Source organism: Ovis canadensis, chromosome 3 (genome assembly GCF_042477335.2).
Source record: "Ovis canadensis isolate MfBH-ARS-UI-01 breed Bighorn chromosome 3, ARS-UI_OviCan_v2, whole genome shotgun sequence".
Classification (NCBI taxonomy): domain Eukaryota; kingdom Metazoa; phylum Chordata; class Mammalia; order Artiodactyla; family Bovidae; genus Ovis; species Ovis canadensis.
Genome location: NC_091247.1, coordinates 62,822,509 through 62,837,095, shown reverse-complemented (window position 1 = coordinate 62,837,095; position 14,587 = coordinate 62,822,509). Strand labels below are relative to the sequence as shown.

Sequence of the window (14,587 nt, the reverse complement as noted above, 5' to 3'; positions counted from 1 at the left end):
CAGAAGGAGAACTTAGGGGGCTCTCAGAGGAGAGTTCAGTGAGCGATCTGTAGCATGCAAGACAGAGTCAGACTCACACTGACACAGCCTGTCAGAGCCCTGTGCACTCCACCCTGAGGTGCATGTGTGCCACTGTGAATGGGGATTATGTGCTGGAAACTGGGGTTTGGAGAGCAAACCTGGGAAGGGCTGTGAGGAGACAGCCTGAGGAAGTGGGAGTGAGGAAGTTTGCAACTAGGAATGTTTCTGGAGAAAACTTGGACTGCCATAGAAGCAAAAATTGAAGTGTAACTCAGTCATGCCTGACTCTTTGTGGCCCCATGGACTGTAGCCTGCCAGGCTCCTCTGCCCATAGAATTCTCCAGGCAAGAATACTGGTGTGGGTGGCCAGCATCACTGTTAAGTGATGCATGAGGGGCAGGGTTGCCACTGCAGCCTCTCTCCCCACATGGTAGCCCAGCCTCAATGGCACTGGAAGGGTCCCCTCCCAGGTCTGGCTCTCTCAGGCCCACAGTCTCTGGCTCCCTCACATGACTTGTTGTCAGTAGGACCAGCCCTCTCATGTCTGTGGCTCCTGGCTTCCCTGCACACCTCAGAACACCAGGGCTGGCTCTTTTGCACCAATGGCTGGGCACTAGGAAAGACCCCTGCTCGGGCTGATTTTCTCTCACCCATAGCTGCTAACATCCCTACATGCCTTGTCAGCACTAGGGCCAGCTCTCTTATGCCCGTGGCCAAGCACTGGGAAAGACCCCATTGGGGCTGATCTTCTTGCACCTGGGGCCACCAGCTCCCATATGTGCCTGTCATTGCCGGGCTTTCATGACCCCATCCACATAACCACCTCCACACTCCCTCCTTGAATGCGTGGACTTGTGTGCTCCAGGGAAACCACAGAAGCAGACCTGCTGTGGGTGGTCCACACACAGAGGACCATTTGTACATGTATTCTTGGTGCATTTGTCTAAAGAGATGAACTCTATGTAAAACCACTGAACTTGAGGCAGCCATGCAACTAAAGAAGGAAAGCTCAAATCTCTCCTTGCAACTGCATAAACAGCGAATTGAGAGTCTTGTGACAGACTTTGTAAGCTCAGTACCTATAGATCTATATGGACAAGTGCTCCTATAGCCAAGATGAGTCTGGCTTTAGTAGCTGTATACTTTGTAGGTATATACACATGGGGGGTTGGACCAGGGTAGAATCTAAGCTGCCTCCGTAGCACCCACAGTGGGTCTGAATCCGTTATTACTGCAATCCTGGGACCTGAATCCAGTGAATCTATGCTGGTGGCCTGGTGAAAACAATGTCTGAGACACTAGCGCCAGTGCGGTCATACCCACAGTTAAGGTGGGGCCAAGAGCAGTGCCAACAAGAGTGGAATCTGAGAGCTCACACAAAGGGTGAAAGGTGACACAATAGAGTACACCACATGTGAACAATTCCAGAGGAGGAACACTCAGTCACTTCCATCCCAGTGGGAGTGCTCAATACCACCTATCTTGCACTATGGATCAGAAACACAGTGAAGAAACAGACTTGGGGGCCTCTACTCCAACAAATAGGGAGCAGACTCCACCTCTGATAAGACAGTGCCAAACACAGAGCAAAGGGGAGGCCCTGCTCAATATGTAAGGCAGTCTCTGGTTATGACACTGGTCAAACCCTCTATCAAGAGGATAATGGCACAAGCCTCTGGACCAATGTCATCCACCTGTGGGCAGACACCAGAAGCAAGAGGAACTACGATCCTGCAACCTGTAGAAAGCTGACCACAAACACAATAAGTTAGACAAAATGAAATAAAGAAATATATTGCAGATGAAGGAGCAAGAAAAAACCTATAAGAACACCTAAATGAAGAGGGGATACACAATCTATCTAGACAAGAATTCAGAATAATGATAGTGAAAATGATCCAAGATTTTGGAAAAAGAATGGAGGCACAGAATGAGAAGATACAAAAAATGTTTAACAAAGATCCAGAAGAAAAGCAATTATCCTCCAACTAAAAATAAAATTTTAAAAATACCTAGGCGAACTGAAGAACTAAAGAACAAACACATACAATAATTGAAATGAAAAATAAACTAAAAGGAATCAATAGAAGAATAACTGAGGCTGAAGAATGAATAAGTGAGCTAGAAGACAGAATGGTGAAAATTACTACCATGGAACAGAATAAGAAAATAGAACTAAAATAAATTTCAGAGTATCTGGGAAAACATTAAACACACCAACATTAAATTATAGGAGTCTCAGAAGAGGTAGATAAAGAGAAAGGGTCTGAGAAAATATCTGAAGAAATTATAGTTGAAAGTGTCCCTAATATGGGAAAGGAATTAGCCACCCAAATCCACAAAGTGTGGAGAATCCTGTACAGGATAAACCTAAGGAGGATCATGCCCAGGCACGTATTAATCAAACTGTTAAAACTGAATACAAAGAAAAATATTAAAAGCAAAACGAAAAAGCACCAAACAACATACAGTTCAGTTCAGTTCAGTTGCTCAGTCGTGTCCGACTCTTTGCAACCCATGAATTGCAGCACACCAGGCCTCCCGTCCATCACCAACTCCCGGAGGTCACCAAAACCCATGTCCATCGAGTTGATGATGCCATCCAACCATCTCATCCTCTGTCGTCTCCTTCTCTGCCTGCCTTCAATCTTTCCCAGCATCAGGGTCTTTTCCAATGAGTCAGCTCTCCACGTGAGGTGGCCAGAGTATTGGAGTTTCGGCTTCAACATCAGTCCTTCCAATGAACGCCCAGGACTGATCTCCTTTAGGATGGACTGGTTGGATCTCCTTGCAGTCCAAGGGACTCTCAAGAGTCTTCTCCAACACACAGTTCAAAAGCATCAATTCTTCGGTGCTCAGCTTTCTTCACAGTCCAACTCTCACATCCATATATGACCACTCGAAAAACCATAGCCTTGACTAGATGGACCTTTGTTGGCAAAGTAATGTCCCTGCTTTTTAATATGCTCTCTAGGTTGGTCATAACTTTCCTTCCAAAGAGTAAGCATCTTTTAATTTCATGGCTGCAGTCACCATCTGCAGTGATTTTGGAGCCCAGAAAAATAAAGTCTGACACTGTTTCCACTGTTTCCCCATCTATTTCCCATGAAGTGATGCAACCGGATGCCATGATCTTCGTTTTCTGAATGTTGAGCTTTAAACCAACTTTTCCACTCTCCTCTTTCACTTTCATCAAGAGGCTTTTTAGTTCTTCTTCACCATAAAGGTGGTGTCATCTGCATATCTGAGGTTATTGATATTTCTCCTGGCAATCTTGATTCCAGCTTGTGCTTCCTCCAGCCCAGCGTTTCTCATGATGTACTCCTCATAGAAGTTAAATAAGCAGGGTGACAATATACAGCCTTGACGTACTCCTTTTCCTATTTGGAACCAGTCTGTTGTTCCATGTCCAGTTCTAACTGTTGCTTCCTGACCTGCATACAGATTTCTCAAGAGGCAGGTCAGGTGGTCTGGTATTCCCATCTCTCTCAGAATTTTCCACAGTTTATTGTGATCTACAGAGTCAAAAGCTTTGGCATAGTCAATAAAGCAGAAATAGATGTTTTTCTGGAACTCTCTTGCTTATTAGATGATCCAGCAGATGCTGGCAATTTGATCTCTGGTTCCTCTGCCTTTTCTAAAACCAGCTTGAACATCTGGAAGTTCATGGTTCACGTATTGCTGAAGACTGGCTTGGAGACTTTTAAGCATTACTTTACTAGCATGTGAGATGAGTTCAATTGTGTGGTAGTTTGAGTATTCTTTGGGATTGCCTTTCTTTGGGATTGGAATGAAAACTGACGTTTTTCAGTCCTGTGGCCACTGCTAAGTTTTCCATATTTGCTGGCATATGGGAATCCTCAAAAGGTTATCAGCTGAGTTTTCAGCAGGAAGTCTGTGGGTCAGAAGAGAGTAACATGATATGTTTAACTTGATGAAAGGGATAAAGTTACAATCAAGAATGCTCTATCAGCAAAGATTTGACAAAGAAATCAAAAGCTTTACAGAAAAGCAAAAGCTAGAATTCAGCACACTCAAACCAGCTTTACAACAAATGCTACAGGAACTTCTCTAGGCAGAGGAAGAAAAATAGATCACAACTAGAAACAAGAAAATCACAATGGGAAACCTCACTGGTAAAACAAAACCTAAAGTAAAAGCAGGAAATCATCCATACAAAAATATGACATCAAAACTAGCAACCATAAGAAGAGAAGAGCACAAATGCAGGAAATGGGAAATTGAGAGGCCAACAATTTAAACTTTCATATATATAGTGGTTTCCCTGGTAGCTTAGTGGCAAAGAATCTGCCTACCAATGCAGAAGATTCAGGTTCAATCCCTGAGTCAGGAAGGTCCCCTGGAGAAGGAAATGGCAACCTACTCCAGTATTCTTGCCTGGGAAATCCTATGGAAAGAAGAGCCTGGTGGGCTATAGTCCATGGGTCACAAAGAGTCGGACATGACTTAGTGACTAAACAAGAACAATGACACCATATATGCGCATATAAGCAAAAACAATACCCATTTGTGGATGTGACTAGTGATAGAAGCAAGATCTAATGCTGTAAAGAGCAATATTGCATAGGAACCTGGAATGTCAGGTCCATGAATCAAGGCAAATTGGAAGTGGTCAAACAAGAGATGGCAAGGGTGAACGTCGACATTCTAGGAATCAGCAAACTAAAATGGACTGGAATGGGTGAATTTAACTCAGATGACCATTATATCTACTACTGCGGGCAGGAATCCCTCAGAAGAAATGGAGTAGCCATCATGGTCAACAAAAGAGTCCGAAATGCAGTACTTGGATGCAGTCTCAAAAACGACAGAATGATCTCTGTTCGTCTCCAAGGCAAACCATTCAATATCACAGTTATCCAAGTCTATGCCCCAACCAGTAATGCTGAAGAAGCTGAAGTTGAATGGTTTTATGAAGACCGACAAGACCTTTTAGAACTAACACCAAAAAAAGATGTCCTTTTCATTATAGGGGACTGGAATGCAAAAGTAGGAAGTCAAGAAACACCTGGAGGAACAGGCAAATTTGGCCTTGGAATGAGGAATGAAGCAGGGCATGGACTAATAGAGTTTTGCCAAGAAAATGCACTGGTCATAGCAAACACCCTCTTCCAACAACACAAGAGAAGACTCTACACATGACATCACCAGATGGTTAACACCGAAATCAGATTGATTATATTCTATGCAGCCAAAGATGGAGAGGCTCTATACAGTCAACAAAAACAAGACCAGGAGCTGACTGTGGCTCAGATCATGAACTCCTTATTGTCAAATTCAGACTTAAATTGAAGAAAGTAGGGAAAACCACTAGACCATTCAGGTATGACCTAAATCAAATCCCTTATGATTATACAGTGGAAGTCAGAAATAGATTTAAGGGCCTAGATCTGATAGACAGAGTGCCTGATGAACTATGGAATGAGGTTTGTGACATTGTACAGGAGACAGGGATCAAGATCATCCCCATGAAAAAGAAGTGCAAAAAAGCAAAATGGCTGTCTGGGGAGGCCTTACAAATAGCTGTGAAAAGAAGAGAGGTGAAAAGCAAAGGAGAAAAGGAAAGATATAAGTATCTGAATGCAGAGTTCCAAAGAATAGCAAGAAGAGATAAAAAAGCCTTCCTTAGCGATCTATGCAAAGAAATAGAGGAAAAGAACAGAATGGGAAAGACTAGAAATCTCTTCAAGAAAATTATAGATACCAAGGGAAGAGTTCATGCAAAAATGGGCTCTATAAAGGACAGAAATGGTATGGACCTAACAGAAGCAGAAGACATTAAGAAGAGGTGGCAAGAATACATGGAAGAACTGTACAAAAAAGATCTTCACGACCCAGATAATCATGATGATGTGATCACTAATCTAGAACCAGACATCCTGGAATGTGAAGTCAAGTGGGCCTTAGAAAGCATCTCTACGAACAAAGCTAGTGGAGGTGATGGAATTCCAGTTGAGCTATTTCAAATCCTGAAAGATGATGCTATGAAAGTGCTGCACTCAATATGCCAGCAAATTTGGAAAACTCATCAGTGGACACAGGACTGGAAAAGGCCAGTTTTCATTCCAATCCCAAAGAAGGGCAATGCAAAAGAATGCTCAAACTGCTGCACAATTGCACTCATCTCATATGCTAGTAAAGTAATTCTCCAAATCCTCCAAGCCAGGCTGCAGCAATACGTGAACCGTGAACTCTGTGATGTTCAAGCTGGTTTTAGAAAAGGCAGAGGAACCAGAGATCCAATTGCCAACATCCACTGGATCATGGAAAAAGCAAGAGAGTTCCAGAAAAACATCTATTTCTGTTTTTTGACTATGCCAAAGCCTTTGACTGTGTGGATCACAATAAACTGTGGAAAATTCTGAAAGAGATGGGAATACCAGACCACCTGACCTGCCTCTTGAGAAATCTGTATGCAGGTCAGGAAGCAACAGTTAGAACTGGACATGGAACAACAGACTGGTTCCAAATAGGGAAAGGAGTACGTCAAGGCTGTATATTGTCATCCTGCTTATTTAACTTCTATGAGGAGTACATCATGAGAAACGCTGGGCTGGAAGAAGCACAAGCTGGAATCAAGATTGCTAGGAGAAATATCAATAACCTCAGATATACAGATGACACCACCCTTATGACAGAAAATGAAGAGGAACTAAAAAGCCTCTTGATGAAAGTGAAAGAGGAGAGTGGAAAAGTTGGTTTAAAGCTCAACATTCAGAAAACGAAGATCATGGCATCCGGTTGCATCACTTCATGGGAAATAGATGGGGAAACAGTGGAAACAGTGTCAGACTTTATTTTTCTGGGCTCCAAAATCACTGCAGATGGTGTCTGCAGCCATGAAATTAAAAGACGCTTACTCTTTGGAAGAAAAGTTATGACCAACCTAGATAACATATTCAAAAGCAGAGACATTACTTTGCTGACTAAGGTCTGTCTAGTCAAGGCTATGGTTTTTCCAGTGGTCATGTATGGATGTGAGAGTTGGACTGTGAAGAAGGCTGAGCTCCGAAGAATTGATGCTTTTGAACTGTGGTGTTGGAGAAGACTCTTGAGAGTCCCTTGGACTGCAAGGAGAACCAACCAGTCAGTCCATTCTGAAGGAGATCAACCCTGGGATTTCTTTGGAGGGAATGATGCTAAAGCTGAAACTCCAGTACTTTGGCCACCTCATGCAAAGAGTTGACTCATTGGAAAAGACTCTGATGCTGGGAGGGATTGGGGGCAGGAGGAGAAGGGGACGACCGAGGATGAGATGGCTGGTTGGCATCACAGACTCGATGGACGTGAGTCTGAGTGAACTCCTGGCGTTGTTGATGGACAGGGAGGCCTGGAGTGCTGCGATTCATGGGGTCGCAAAGAGTCAGACAGGACTGAGCGACTGAACTGAAATGAACTGAACTGAACTGAGAGAGAGAGAGAGAAAGAGAGAGGGAGAGAGAGACTGCTATATCAAAATCTCAGGGGAAATGAAATTAAAAGCTATGATAGATACACACAAAAATAAGAAAGCAACGCAACCACAACACTAAACATCGTCATCAAACCACAAGAGAGGAGAACGAAAGAGGAAGGAAAGAAGAAAAGACCTACAAAAACAAACCAAAAATAATTTAAGGAAATGGCAGTAGAAATACACATCTCAAAGATTATTTTAAATGTAAATGGATTAAATGCTCCAACCAAAAGACATAGATTGGCTGAATGGATACAAAAACAGACTGAAAGTTGGAAAAGCATATTTCATGCACATGGAAATAGAAAGAAAACTGGAATAGCAATAGTCTTATCAGAGAGTAGACTTTAAATAAAGACTGCTACAGGAGACAAGGAAAGGCACTACCTAATGATCAAGGGTTCAATCCAAGAAGAAGACATATCTTCGTAAATATATATGCACCCAACAAAGGAGCGCCTCACTATATAAGGCACATGCAAACAACCATATAAGGGAAATCAGTAGTAACACCCTAATAGTAGGTGACTTTTGCACCCCACTTAGTCAATGGACACTTAATCCAGTCAGAAAATGAATAAGAAAACACTAGCCTTAAATGACACATTAGACAAGATAGACTTAATTGATGTTTATTGGAGCATTCCATCCAAAAGCAGCAGAATCCACTGTCTTCCCAGGTGTACATGGAACTATCTCTAAGACAGATCACATCTTGGGTCACAAATCAAGCCCTGGTAAATTTAGGAAAATTGAAAACATATCATGCATCTATTCCAACCATCATGATATGAAATTAGAAATCTTTTAAAGGGGGAAAACTGTTAAAAAAAAAAAACCACGTTCGCATGGAGGCTAAACAATATGTTCTAAAAAACCAATGGATCACTAAGAAAATCAAAGAGGAAATTTAAAAATACCTAGAGACAAATGACAATAGAAAATTACCCAAAACCTATGAGATAGAGCAAAAACAGTTCTAAGAGGGAAGTTTATAGCAATACAATCTTACCTCAAGAAACAAGAAAAATCTCAAATAGACAACCTAACCTTATACCTAAAGCAACCAGAGAAAGAACAAACAAAACCCCAAGTTAACAGGGGGAAAGAAATCATAAAAATCAAGGCAGAAAAAAATGAAATAGAGACAAAGAAAACAATAGTAAAGATCAATGAAAATAAAAGGTGGTTCTTTGAGACCCAGAGAGATGGTATGAGGAGGGATGTGGGAGGGGGGTAACAGGATTGGGAACACATGTGCACCTGTGGCAGATTCATGTTGATGTATGGCAAAACCAATACAGTATTGTAAAGTAAAATAAAGTAAAATAAAAAATAAAAATAAATCTTAAAAAAGTGATAAATATTTATCAAGTCTCATCAAGGAAAAAAGGCAAAAGATGCAAATAAATAAAATTAGAAATAAAAAAGGAGAAATTGCAAAGGACATTATAGAAATACAAAGGATCATAAGAGATTACCTCAAGCAACTATATGCCAATAAAATGGACAACCTAGGAGATTGAACAAATACTCAGAAAAGTATGATTTTCTAAGACTGAACCAGGATGAAATAGAAAATATGAGCAGACAACCACAAGTACTGAAATTGAAACTGTGATTAAAAAACAAAAACCCAGGACCAGATGGCTTCAAAAACAAATTCGATCAAACATTTAGAGAAGAGTTAACACCTATCCTTTTGAAAATATTCCAAAATATTGCAGAGGAAGGAACACTCTGATGCTCATTCTATGAGATGACCATCACCCAGATATCAAAACCAGAGAAAATTATCACAAAGAATAAAATTACAGGCCAATATCACTGAGGAACATAGACACAAAAATCCTCAACAAATTATTAGCAAGCTGAAACAAACAACACATTAAAAGGATCATAGTCCATAGTGAAAGCGAAAGTCACTCAGTCGTGTCCAACTCTTTGTGACCCCATGAACCATACAGTGCATGGAATTCTCCAGGCCAGAATACTGGAGTGGGTAGCCTTTCCCTTCTCCAGGGGATCCTCACAAGCCAACGATCAAACCCAGGTCTCCCACATCGCAGTCAGATTCTTTACCAGCTGAGCCACAAGGGAAGCCCATAGTCATAGTCCATTGTCAAGTGTGATTTTCCCCAGAGATGCAAAGATTCGTAAGCATGTGTAAATCAATCAATGTGATACACCACATTAACAACCTATAGAATAAATACCACAAGATCATTTCAGGAGATGCAAAAAAAGCTTTTGACAAAATTCAACACTCATTTATGATAAAAAAAATTACTCTCCAGAAAGCGGGCACAGAGGGAACTTACCTCAATATAATAAAGGCAATATGAAAAACCCCACAGCAAACATCATTCTCAATGGTGAAAAACAGCATCTCTTCTAAGACTAGGAACAAGACAAGGATGTCCACTCTCACCACTGTTATTCAAGATTGTTTTGGAAGTCCTAGTCATAGCAATCAGAGAAGAAAAAGCAATGAAATTAATCTAAACCGGAAAAGAATAAGTAAAATTGTCACTGTTTGCAGATAACATGATACTATACAAAGAAAATCCTAAAAATGCTGTCAGAAAACTACTAGAGCTCATCAATGAATTTGGTAAAGATGCCAGATACAAAATCTATACATGGAACTCTCTTGCATACCTATACACTAACAACAAAAGATCAAAAAGAGAAATTAAGGAAACAATTCCATTTACTATAACAACAAAAAGAATAAATTACCTAGGAATAAACCTACCTCAGGAGGCAAAAGACTTGTACTCAAGCTGGAATCAAGACTCCAATAACCTCAAATATGCAGATAACACCACCCTTATGTCAGAAAGTGAAGAGGAACTAAAAAGCCTCTCGATGAAAGTGAAAGAGGAGGGTGAAAAAGTTGGCTTAAAGTTCAACATTCAGAAAACTAAGGTCATGGCATCCAGTCCCATCACTTCATGGGAAATAGATGTGGAAATAGTGGAAACAGTGGCTGACTTTATTTTTCTGGGCTCCAAAATCACTGCAGATGGTGATTGCAGCCATGAAATTAAAAGACGCTTACTCCTTGGAAGGAAAGTTATGACCAACCTAGAGAGCATATTAAAAAGCAGGGACGTTACTTTGCCAACAAAGGTCCGTCTAGTCAAGGCTATGGTTTTTCCAGTGGTCACGTATGGATATGAGAGTTGGACTCTAAAGAAATCTGAGTGCCGAAGAACTGATGGTTTTGAACTGTGGTGTTGGAGAAGACTCTTGAGAGTCCCTTGGACTGCAAGGAGATCCAACCAGTCCATCCTAAAGGAGATCAGTTCTGGGATTTCTTTGGAAGGACTGATGTTGAAGCTGAAACTCCAATACTTTGGCCACCTCATGTGAAGAGTTGACTCACTGGAAAAGTCCCTGATTCTGGGAAAGACTGAAGGCAGGAGGAGAAGGAGACAACAGAGGATGAAATGGTTGGATGGCATCATCGACTTGATGGACATGGGTTTGGGTGGACTCTGGGAGTTGGTGATGGACAGGGAGGCCTGGCATGCTGTGTTTCATGGGGTTGCAAAGAGTCAGACATGACTGAGTGACTGAACTGAACTGAAATGAATGACCTATATTGGAGTGTCCCTGGTGGCTCAATGGTATAGACTGCCTGCAAATGCAGGAGATGCAGGAGACATGGGTTCAATCCCTGGGCCGGGATGATCCCCCTGAGAAGGAAATGACAACCTACTCCAGTATTCTTGCCTAGGAAATTCCATGTTCAGAGGGGCCTGGCAGTTTATGGCTATGAGATTGCAAAAAAACTGGACACAATTTAGTGACCAAACAGCAACATCAATGACCTATATGGGAATGGAATCTAAAAGAGAGTGGATATATGTACACATATGACTGAGTCACTTTGCTGTACAGAAGAAACATTCTATTGTAAATGAACTATAGTTCAACAGTAAATTAATTAAAATAGAAAAAATGAAATTAGCATTCAATTTTTTCCTTCTTCCTAGCTGCAGCAGAAGGTAGATGAAAATCTGCTGTTTTTAGAGCCCTGCTTAGTCCGATTCTTGCTTTCTTAACTCATGTTTCCCCAACCCACTCTAGAAGGTTGGCAATGGAACTGGACATGAGTAATTAGGGGACAAAGACAGTCTCCTGACATGGCACTTGTCTCTGACAAAGCCTCCTTGAGAAGTGAATAACTGAAGCTGAGTCTTTTACTTGTGATATGCTTGTGGGTTCTTCAGAGATTCCCTGCCCATCCCTCTGACCATAGGCCCTGTGATATGGGCAGTTCTTTCTGTCCCTTTGGATGTCATCCCCCTGGGTCCCTAGTGTGCTCATGGCCCATCCTGCATCAAATCTCACTGTTGGGGTCCCTTCAACCTCCAAGACTCAGCTCTCAGCAGGCCTTAAAACCTCTTTAATTAGGTTGTTCTGCCTCTTCATGTTCTGTGCCACATTCACACATCCTTACTCTGACAAATTCTGGGGGTCCAGTTCAGTTTTGGGGCAACATATTCTGTCCTGCTGTCCAGGCTCCCTTGTTGTTAAGTCACTAAGTCATGTCTGACTCTTTGTGACCCCACGGATTGTAGCCTGCTAAGCTCCTCTGTTCATGGATTTCCCAGGCAAGAATATTGGAGTGGGTTGCCATTTCCTTCTCCAGAGGATCTTCCCAACTCAGGGATCAAACTGGCATCTCCTGCATTGCAGCCATATTCTTTACCACTGAGCCACCAGGGAAGCTCATTAGCTATTTCAAAATTTCCTGTCCCCTCTCTGGCCTTTGGAAACATAGTCCAAGGTCTTCTACTGCAACCATAGAAGTCCCCTCATTAAGCCTGAGGGAAAGAGGCTGCTTCTAGACCCTCCTTGAAAGGGAGTAGGGACTTGGCAACAGCAACCTCCAGATAAATCTTTCCGAAACTCTTCTTCCTCTCTCCTCCCTAGATACTGGCTCTTCTATATTCTCAAGTAGGCAACAGTGCTTGAGGACCATAGAACCAAATCTGGAAATTTCCTTTGTGACTTCTGCACATTGTGAGCTGGCCTATACCCAACCTTGCTCAGGTCTCAGTTGAGACTGAGTCAGGAAAAAACCCATCTAACATGATTTGACGTAAAGCTCTAGTAGGATGAGATGTCAGTTCAGAGATTCTCAATATACTCGTTTGCTCCCTCATCACTCACACAGCACCTGTTCTTTGAGTCAGACACCCGGAAACACCCCAGAGACTGTTCGACTTAACTGGACAGTCAAGCAGCGTTTACTGCATTCAATTTGGATTGCTTCATCAGCTTTTAGGTGCAGCTACTCACTGGGACTGGGGCTTCCCTGGTGGCTCAGTGGTAAAGAATATGCCTGCTAATGCTGGAGACATGGGTTCAATCCCTGAGTCCGGAAGATCTCCTGGAGAGGGAAATGGCAACCCACTCAGTATTCTTGCCTGGGAAAACCCATGGACAGAGAAGCCTGGTGGGCTACAGTCCATGGGGTTGCAAAAGAATCAGAAATGACTGAGTGACTAAATAACAACAATTGACTGCTTAATTGGTGATTAAATTCAGCAGCATATGGAAGCGGTCAAGATGGCTCCACAAACTTGGGGTGCAAACGTGAGCAACTCTCTCTCATTTTTCCACTGGCATAGCAAGTAATCTCTAACCATTCTGCCTTTCCTTGAGGTCACATTCCTCACCTGAGATGATCTGAGAAGGTCCAGGATGTACGAGGGAGAGAGCAGTGGGATCCACTGTCCTCCCAATGCTGCCACATGGTGGCAGCTGTTGAAGGTCCTGCAGCCTTCCACAAGGGGGCTTTTGCTGTGTCCCCATAGAGCCACTCAGGTTCTCTGAAGGAGGATGAACTCATTTCCTCAGCAGTAACCTCAGTTAGGGGTGACCCTCCCACTGGAGCTCACAATGTTGCAGCTTAGCTGAGTTCTGCTGCCAGTTTTCTTTCACAGCCTCTGTTTGGGGGCCAGTTGGTCCCAGGATCCTCAGGGCAGCACAGGCTCCCAGGAATCCCAATAAGTGTTTGTTTTCAACTCAAAACACAGTTACCGTCTCTGTCCTGTTGCCATCTCCTCTTCTTGGACCATGAAGATACTTGCCAATCATCTAGAATTCTGGAAAAAAGTAACCTCAGTAGCTCACTAGGGAATTTCAGCATGCCTATCTCTTCCCTTCCCCTTCCCTCCACTTCAAGTTAGCAGCTCATGGAGTTCAAATTGGTTTCCTGTCAGAATCTACAGACCAATAAGCAGTTGGCACTTTACTCACTTAAGAAAGGGACTGCAAATGTAATTTTTAGATTTTCCTTAGACATCCCTCAAAGTAAGAGGTGCCTCAAATTCACTCTGCCTGAAAGTAAAAGCCTGTCTCACATGCTTTAAGATCTGGAAATGTCTATGGCCCTGATCTCCAGAGCAGACCTCTGGAAGTGCGTTTGAAAACAGTGCCACAAGACTCTACAGCCGTGGCCAAGATTAAGGTTCAGGACCTTTGTGGCAAGAAGAAGGAGGAGCTGCTGAAACAGCTGGGGGACCTGAAGGTGGAGGTGTCTCAGCTGCCTGTGGCTGAAGTGACAGGTGGCATGGCTTCCAAACTCTCCAAGATCTGAGTTGTTCATAAATCCATTGCCATCATTAACCAGACTCAGAAATAAACATTCTATAAGGGCAAGAAGTACAAGCTCCTGGATCTGCGGCCCAAGAAAACATGTCCTGTGTGCCGCTGACTCAACAAGCATGAAGAGAACCTGAAAGACCAAGAAACAGAGAGGAAGGAGTGGCTGTACCTACTCTGGAAGTACACATCTGAGCGTCCAGGGGGCAATGAAACAACGAACTGGCGAAAAGGAAAAGAACATAGTGCCACAGTCTGACCTCTCTGACTTAAGACATTGATTTTAGATTCCAAAGGCTTGTTCATGCATGGCAATTAGTTTTCAAAGCTTCATGGAATAAAGGTTAGTCCCCGTGGAGATGCAGAATGGGGAGCCCAGTGTTTTTGTGGCAGGGCTGCAGGTCATGAAGTGCTGGATGTTGCGTCAGTGACTAAGCCACTTCTTACCTTTACTCAGTAGGAGCC

At 42.7% G+C, this 14,587-nt stretch overlaps 1 pseudogene; it reads left to right on the top strand.

The window, feature by feature from the left end:
- Nucleotides 1-13,219: 13,219 nt before the first annotated feature.
- On the top strand, nt 13,220-14,381 carry LOC138435160 (large ribosomal subunit protein uL29 pseudogene; annotated as a pseudogene).
- The last annotated feature ends 206 nt before the right edge of the window (nt 14,382-14,587 follow it).